Here is a 9,402-nt window from a genome sequence, read left to right as displayed (position 1 = left end):
CTATAAGGTTGATTATCTTTCAGATCATATTATATTTTTTATATATTCAACAATTGAGGTACTGCTTTGGTCATTTACTATGCGAGGTCTCGGGTTACCATGAAGTAGAGGGACGGAGCAATATAACTGATTTAGCGGTGTCCCTTTCTCTCGACCTAAACTGAAAGGCTTTAGTACTTCTTGGTAACCCCCCAGCTGGATTCCCCCGCGCCGAATGGCATGGCTAGCCGAATGGCACAAACGCTCACGAAACGCTCACGAAACGAAACGCTCGTAGATATCTATCTCTATCGCTCTTGCGTATTAGCGCGACAGAGCCAGACTACCTTTACGGCGTTTCGTTTTCGTTTCGCGTCGCAGAAATGCCATTCGGCTACGGCACCAGGCCCCGTAGCCGAATGGCATTTCTCCGACGCCAAACGAAAGCGATACGCCGCTGGCTCTGTCGCGCCAATACGCAAGCGCGATAGAGATAGATATCTACTAGCGCTTCGTTTCGTGAGCGTTTCGTGAGCGATTGTGCCATTCGGCTAGCCACCCAGATCTATCATGGGGCGGTGGAACATAGTTCTCTTTCACACGTTATCAAATGGGTTAAAGTGAGGCATCGCTCCAGCTGTTTTAGTGCGTTGAATATGGAGGTGTAATTTTGGACGTTCAGAGAAATAGCTTTGTTTCGAGCTATTTAACAAGCACTGTAACATTGCTCGTATATTTCACTGTAGAGATGGGAATATGCGGAGAAACTGTGAGGCAAAACAGATGGAGCATAACATTTCATTTTCTACTAGACGTATGTGCATGGTTTATGAATAAATCCGTTGAAGCAAGTTTAAATATTTCTTACACTACACCAGCTTGTAAAGTTTAAAAACTTCCGAAATAATTTAATTATTTCCATAAATTTACTTCTTATAAACAGTTTGCTCCTTAGGATTATAATTTAAAATAGGTATAGGTAACCTATCTTTTCCAACCATTGTTTTGGGAATGTTTATATTAAACTACTTACCGTCAAAACATTACATAATAATATGAACTTTATAATCTGGATCCTACAATCGGCTGCCAACAAAAATGTACAGTGTGTTACCACCACCCGGGCATTTATAAATACTGACAATAATATGATCTATTAGCAATCGGTGCATCGTATAGTTTGCGATGTCTGGAAATCATAATTATTTAAATTAACCGCAAAATATTTTTTTCGAAATTCACACTTTTTATGTACTACGTGCACTTTGTAATTGTCATTACTTACATCGTTGATACTTATGAGCATTCATTGATCTTAGTTACTTGTCAAGTGAATGCGCTGTGCATTGCTTGCAAATATTTTTGTTTGAAAGGTAATTAAGTAATTTATTTATTTATTTACTAAATTAAAGGTATAGTTAAGTTAAATATCTTTGTTAGATATGCTCCTTCAAAGACTGCTGGTGGGCAGTTTTTAAAGGAGCATATCTAACACACTGTATAACATAATCTTTGACCACTGACTTTAAATGCGCCTCATGGCGTGGCAATCGAATCGATTCCCTTTTTCCGCGGGTGAATTTTGAACGGGTTAAAAATAACCGCAAGCCGGTGGAGGTGAAATAATGAAAAGATGAAAGTAACGTGTCGTGTACATGTTCGAGTAAAAATTGATTTGGCGCGTTAGAGCTCCCGAACGGGGCTACCACGGTTCTCGTTTTACGAATCTAACTACTAATTTGTAAAGATAGATAAAAGACATTTATTCGTGACATTCACAACACGTAAGTACATGTACAAGCAACAAGAAAACAAGAAACAGAGAACAGAGCATTAAGTGTGCATCACGAAATGGACCCAACTCAGCATATTGCTAGCTGAAAGCCAGCGCTGGTCTTCCGTAGGACCCATTCGGTGATGCCACGACAGATAACATACACAGTACAATAAAGAGAAGAGATCGAGAAGAAAAAAAAACACATAAAACATATTATTTACACTACAAAATTAAAGGAGGAAAAAATAGCATTTTAAGAAGACACAAATAAAATAAAACTAATTCTACACTAATATTGTCTTCGGTTACCGCGATAGTTACTCATGAAATAAAACTATGGAGACGGATTAAATCGCGTATAATGAATTTAAAATTCATCCCGACGACCACTCAACCACCCAGTCACCCGTTGACCACGAACGCTGTAAAGAGTTCGAAACGTCGGGATGAATTTTAAATTCATTATACGCGATTTAATCCGTTTCCATAGTTTTATTTCATAATTCTACACTACAAAAAAACGGCTTTCCTTTCGTTCTCCATGAACGCGACCAAACCAAATTGTCAATGCCCTGCCTGAAGCGCCACCAAGCGGCAACATGCAGAAGCTTTGTATCGTTGTATCGTTCAAGGTTAAATTTGTATCGTTGAAGTTACAAAATACATTTGCGATGGATGCGAATAGTCAATTGGAAACATGGAAGACTTTTCAGTCTTCTAAAACTGATGTGAAAGTTGCGTAAATACGTATTATCCACATGCCCCCTGTTTTCCGCCACTCGTCACAGTTCTTTGCATGCGAGCCAGCCGCCACAAAATTAATAACAAAGGATTTTATTTGTACAAAAATTACTTCAAAATGTTCGTTCGAGAACCGTTAGTGGCTCCCAAGTAGATTGTTTCGCATTTTTGCGTAAACACGTCGCGCGGCATTACCTGCGCCGTATTTATTGATTTATGTAAATACGGTGTGTTTATCGCCCCTCAGTTATTAAAAGTTCGCGCCGCTAGGCCACGGGCTGGTTGGATAAATTACACTCGATTTAGTAACTACTTTGGGTTTGTGATTTTTTATGATTTTACGGCTAGTGTGAAAACAAATTGCATTACGAGTTGAAGTAACTTGTTACAAATATAATGCCAATTTTAACTATGACATGACAGTCATAATATGAAAATAACATATAGGTACATCCGGGTTCGATTCCCAGCTTCGCCACCAGTGGGCTTGGTCGCTTTTTCTTTAGTATATGGTATCTACTTCAGTTTGTAATTTGTATATAGTAGTGTTACTACTAAAAAGAAAAAAAAATATTTATAAAATAATTTGATTTGTTCTCTACGTCGATCGATGTCAGCGCCATCTCTCTCGCTATATCGTAATCCTGCAAAAGGATTCATATAGGAGGTGCGAGCACACATTGCTCGCCCAGAGTTGGTCAAAGGCGCCTAGCCTTCAGAGATAACATACTCGTACACTAGAGTTTCGACGGGTACCTCGGCGGTCGGGGTGGTGTAATGGTTTGAGCACGTCAGCCGCGGTAGCTGGAGACCCGGGTTCGATTCCCGGCTTCGCCACCAGTGGGCTTGATCGCTTTTTCTTTTGTGTATGGTATCTATTCCAGTTTTTAATATAGGTACATATTTATGCAGAACATTGTAAACGTACAGTTTGGCTGGAGTAGTTTGTCCGTACAGTCAGAAACAACTTACTAATAACTACTACGTGCTACTAAATACCTACTACTCATACTGCCTCTTCTAAAATTTCAAAGAGGCTATTTATTCAATATTTCGGGACACTGTTCGGCATTGGTAAATCCTAAGAACAAAGCAAACAGACAGGTTGCCTGATGATAAGCAATGACTGCCACCCATGGCCACCCGAAACACCAAAAGGGTTCGGCATTTTAGATTGTTGTACGCTCTTTTCTTGAAGATTTGAAGGTCATATCATATCGGTCCGGACTACCGAAAGTTATTTCATTCTACAGTTTAGCTGGGAGGTACTTCATATTTTTTCATTATAGACCATAATGCAACATAATTATTCTACAATTGCTCAAAACAACAACTTTCAACATTGTCCTTCATTGACCTAGTATTCGCCAAGGAAATAAACTTGCGTCGAAAACAGAGCTGTAACTGGAAAGTCTTACGAAGCAGTTAAAAATAACTGTTATCCATCTGACAACTTTAAAAACAATGAAGGTTTATAGTGTTTGAGGATGAGGACAGTCCACTTTTTGACAAAGTTCCCACATAGAGTTTTCAAAACGTTTGATAATTTCTATTGCAAGCTCTTGTGGCTTACTGGTAAGAGTCTTTTAATCCGGAGGTACAGTAAGCTGAAAAAGTGCATGGTGAAGTCATCAATGAATTCATTCATGATTTATACAAATACAAATACAAAATTTGTCCATGCAATTCGCAGGTCACTGTACCTACTAAAGTCCTAACCAATGAGTTTTTCAGAACTTATAAGTATGTTCTGAATGTCACTTTTTATTTACCAATCGCTTTTCTGTGCAGGATAACAACATGAGAAACCGACCTAATCCCAAAAAGGCGGGGTATGCTTTATTTGGAAAATCAGATGGCAGTTGCTTTCGTTAAACTAGGTTATAAATACGCCAAATCCTGTGATGAGCTGTCAAAGCGAACTCCAGGTTGGAGAAGAAAAAGCTTATACATCATAGATTTGCAGTAATAGTGGATAATTTTAACTTTTAAACTAAGACAGAATGGACGCAGGCAGCGCGCAGTGCGTCAAGGCTGGCGTCCACTAGGCTCGCCGAGTCGAATTTCATTATTTCGCCTTCTGCATGTATTATGAATCTGCGTCCATTAACCCATTAACGGCTGAATTTTTTTCATGTCGATTTTGATAATTTTTAAATATATTACTATATTTCTTTCCAGGATCAGAGACCGAAAGTTTAAATTTAAATCGGACCAATAGTTTTGGAGAAAAATACTGATGCCGTATGGCACCTCTAGCCTTGTACCGTGTCAACAATTACAAGTTGTTATTTTTTAAATACCTATTTATGTAACTTGTAAGTTTTACGTACATTAAGGATAAAGGCCTAAATCGTACTGGCAACTACGTTATCTGGATTGTTTTTTACACTATTATAAGACCCATCTAGGAGGTACACCCTCAGCGCATGGTACCAGAAAATGACTGATTGTTTAGGTAGATTCCAGACATAGCCAACTGCTTTATATTGATCTCACTAATTTTGTTCTAAACCGTTTTTCTACTCCAGCACTTAAATCTGTCAATTAGATTATTGTCAGCGGTATCCAAATTAAGTTCATTTGAGTAACGATGAGAAAGTCTATTTGTCTATAGGTTCATAGGATTACTGCTAGCAGTAATCATATGAATATAGGAGTTCTGTTAATTTTTTTTTAAAAGCACAACTTCCATTTATCAGGTATGTTTTCATTTACAGTAATAAGTAACTTTTAATAAATAATATAATATTTAGGTTCATAATTTAAATCAAGATGAAAAAATAAACTTAAATGCGTTTTACATATTAGAAATTGCAAAACAAAGGTAAAAATCATAAGTTTATCCAATAATTTTACATTCGACATTTAAATATTCTTGAACGCAACCACATTTTTCGTAATTGAAAACCGGCTTATTTTCTATTTCTCTTGTCTATAGTATGTTTGACATTTGTAAACTTATCACGAAACTATTTGAACTATTTCGGTGGTGTGTAGTTTGTTTTAATTCGACGTTATTGTGCAAAAACATAAGTAATTATGAGTGATTCTGGTGAAAAATGCACTTCCGAAGAAATCAAGGCTATGGGCGCTCAAAGTGACTGACAATTTGTTACATGAAAAGTCAGATAAAGCGTACCAAAAATGTTATGATTGTTTTGACATGGAAATTGCAAAAAAATGTTTCAACTTTTTCTGAAACGGCGTTGTTGGCATATTTTGAAGAATTGTGCAACAAGTTCTCGCCATCAACATTGTGGACAGAATACTCAATGCTACGACGATCCACACAAATATTCCCATTCATTACATGAAGTAAGTAACTAACCCATTTTATTATTCTCGAGTATGTATGTGGCTGTCGTAGAAAAAGTATAGTATACAATCGTAACATTATGAAGGCTATAAAAGTCTCGTACCTTACTTAGGCCACTCGGCAAGCCTTCGTGGCCTAACCGCGGTACTCAACTTTTATAGCCTTCATAACGTTACCGTTATATAATATACTATTGTGAAACAGTCTGAATATATCTGTATATTATTAGTAACCACTAAGTGACCAAAATCTTCATCACAATGTAGCATTGACATCCTAATTGTTCTATAATGGCTAAAAACGAGGTATATGAAGCTCCGGTGTAAGGTTATACTATATGAAGCTTTTAATTATATTGATACCGGTATTGAGATTTCTTAGCTGTAAAAAGCATCATCGTACCACGCCATCATCCTATCTTAATCTCAACCAGTGTTGTTAGAAATTAATTTATAACCAAGTGGGTTGAACCTTGATATACTGTATGGGCAAGAGGACCAAGATAGATGTTATAACTCAAAACCTTACTTTTCTTGAAGCAATTTCACTAGATATGTTGAAATAGGACAATAATAGTCTAAAACTGTAATCAAAACGCTAAAACATAAGAGGAATTAAAACACAGTACACGTAATATTATATCATTTGAAAAGACAACATACTCGGCTACTGATGCCGTACGGCATCGACAAATTTTGCCGTGCTATACACGGACAGTGAAATTAAAATTTAATAGTTTTTGAGTACCATCGGATCAATAATATATACCAAAATAGAATAAAATGCATTTAATTTATACTTTACTAGAAATAAAACCATTTTTCACCATTTTCCTCAGACCGAACATGAAGAATTTGCCCATTTTTAGATACTATATTTTTGGGTACTCGAAATTAGTAGATATAATCCAAATTGCTACAATATATGTGGTTATAGTGATAACTGGTATCTTTAGGTATCTAATTCATCAAAAATCTGTTTAGTTTTTCAATAATTGTAACCTTAGACAGCGAAATACTAAGCACAGGAAAAGCGATGCCGTATGGCACCGCTAGCCGTTAATGGGTTAAGTAGCGACGCGTCGAATTTAATTCACAGTTTATAGTACTTCATTATTGTATTTAGGACTCGATTCGACGCAGCTCGCCTCCGCGTAAGTAGACGGCAGATATTTTTCAAGTAACAGTTACACATAATGTTTAGGAAAATTCATAAAATAAATGGTTTGCGCTTCACGTGGTAAATAACATTTATCTTTCACCTACATTTTTTGTAGAAATTTCCAATTGAACTAGCTCCATTGAGGCCGTGGTGTCACAGGGCGCTTCCTGGAAACATTGTCCCGCAAACATTTCCCCCGTCGGCATTCCAAATGGATTTTACAGCTTCTATTCGATTTATATTTCATGGTATTCAACGGCAGCTACGTTTTTTACTTGCATTTTTATTTACTTCGATAATAACCTAACCATAAAATTAAAAAAATTGAAAAAAACCCCGACCGCGACATAGTAGACCGATTTTCATGAAACATGGCTAAGAACACTCCCGACTGACTCAGCTTTCAGACAAAAAAAAACTAGATCCAAATCAGTTATTCCGTTTCGGGAGCTACGATGGGACAGACAGACACACACACAAAGACAGACAGACAGACAGACACACACACACAGACAGACACGTCAAACTTATAACACCCCATCGTTTTTGCGTCGGGGGTTAAAAATGAAAAAAAATCTGCTTTTAGTAAAAGTTTAAACAATAATTTTACCTTAAAACCTTAGCTTTCCCCGTGAGTTTAGAATATACAGTCGATAGCATTAACCTCTCAGAAAAACCGGCCAAGAGCGTGTCGGGCCACGCTCAGTGTAGGGTTCCGTAGATTTCCGTATTTTTCTCAAAAACTACTAAACCTATCAAGTTCAAAACAATTTTCCTAGAAAGTATTTATAAAGTTCTACTTTTGTGATTTTTTTCATATTTTTTAAACATATGGTTCAAAAGTTACAGGGGGGGGGACGCACTTTTTTTTCCTTTAGGAGCGATTATTTCCAAAAATATTAATATTATCAAAAAACGATCTTAGTAAACCCTTATTCATTTTTAAATACCTATCCAACAATATATCACACGTTGGGGTTGGAATGAAAAAAAAAATCCGCCCCCACTTTACATGTAGGGGGGATACCCTAATAAAACATTGTTTTCCATTTTTTATTTTTGCACTTTGTTGGCGTGATTGATATACATATTGGTACCAAATTTCAGCTTTCTGGTGCGTACGGTTACTGAGATTATCCGCGGACGGACGGACGGACGGACGGACGGACGGACGGACGGACGGACGGACGGACGGACAGACAGACATGGCGAAACTATAAGGGTTCCTAGTTGACTACGGAACCCTAAAAACGTGTATTTTTTGGTTCTAATAAGTGGCCGTTCAGTAACGCTGTTGGCTTTCTCCACACAATTAATGTCATTTTCCATGACGTCTATATGAGTTCCGCATTCTAAAACGCCAAAAGTCATAGTAGAGACTGTGATCATCTATACATACATAAACATAACATATAATAAAGCTTGTATCCACATAAAGGGGTAGGCAGAATACATGAACTACTAAAGTTACAGTACCACTCTTGGCAAAAAGGGGTTGAAAGAAATCGAAATTTTGACATTGCAGTCAGGTTGCCAGCCTCTCGCCTACGCCACAATTCAACCCATATCCCACAATCGACTTCTACGACACCCATGGAAAGAAAGGGGGTGTTGAAATTCTTAACCTGTCACCCACGGGGACGTTTATCTCTATTTTAAACAAATATGCATGTGTATCAAAGTGTAATAACAAAATATGATATTACTGTTGAGGATGTGCAGCGTCACAGTATGAAGTATAGTCAAATGATATACACGAGTAGAAGATAAAGCGTAAAGTAATGAATCGCAATTAATCTCATTTATTGTATAAAGGTGTGACTATATATATATATGTTTGGGTTGTCGCTGACCGAGCAATATGCGTTATGTCGCAGTAAACTATTGTGTTACTGCTAAACACGGAAAGTGGCTAATATGCCATTACAAAAGTCCAATAGCATGGTTGGTTTATTTCCCCTCTTCTTTGCGCGCGTAGGTACATACAAGTACGATATGAAGATTTTATACTATGATATGAAAGTTTTCAAAGGATCAATATACTATATATATACCAAAGACACATATAACTCCGTATAGACAGATAAAGTCTAAGAAAAAAACGTACCCCAATACCATACAGAAAAAGGTACGGTGGCCTACCTTTACCTACCTGTAACCTTTGGGTTACCTTTGAGGTACGCTCAGCTAGATGGCGCTAATATTAATATTTGACATTTTAAAACATATCAAGCTAAGAATATGGGCCAAATTGTCAAAACTGAGGTTCAAAAGTTTTAGCCTGTGTCAAGAGATGGCAGTCTATGCACTGTGGTTACACATTTTACTTCGACAGTAGCTCTCTATAATACTCGATCCTCTTTGATATATACGTATTTGTAAGTCATTGTCATTTTGTATTATTCTTGTTCATATATTGCAATGT

The 9,402-nt window shown here is 37.1% G+C and overlaps 1 non-coding gene across 1 annotated transcript; it reads left to right on the top strand.

Moving 5' to 3' along the window:
• Positions 1–3,259: 3,259 nt before the first annotated feature.
• On the top strand, positions 3,260–3,334 carry Trnap-cgg. Its single transcript has one exon. It is a non-coding gene; the product is annotated as a tRNA-Pro (tRNA).
• The last annotated feature ends 6,068 nt before the right edge of the window (positions 3,335–9,402 follow it).

Source organism: Leguminivora glycinivorella, chromosome 7 (assembly GCF_023078275.1).
Source record: "Leguminivora glycinivorella isolate SPB_JAAS2020 chromosome 7, LegGlyc_1.1, whole genome shotgun sequence".
NCBI classification, from domain to species: domain Eukaryota; kingdom Metazoa; phylum Arthropoda; class Insecta; order Lepidoptera; family Tortricidae; genus Leguminivora; species Leguminivora glycinivorella.
Note: the sequence above shows the minus strand (reverse complement) of the source record. Positions and strands in the feature narration are given on the sequence as shown.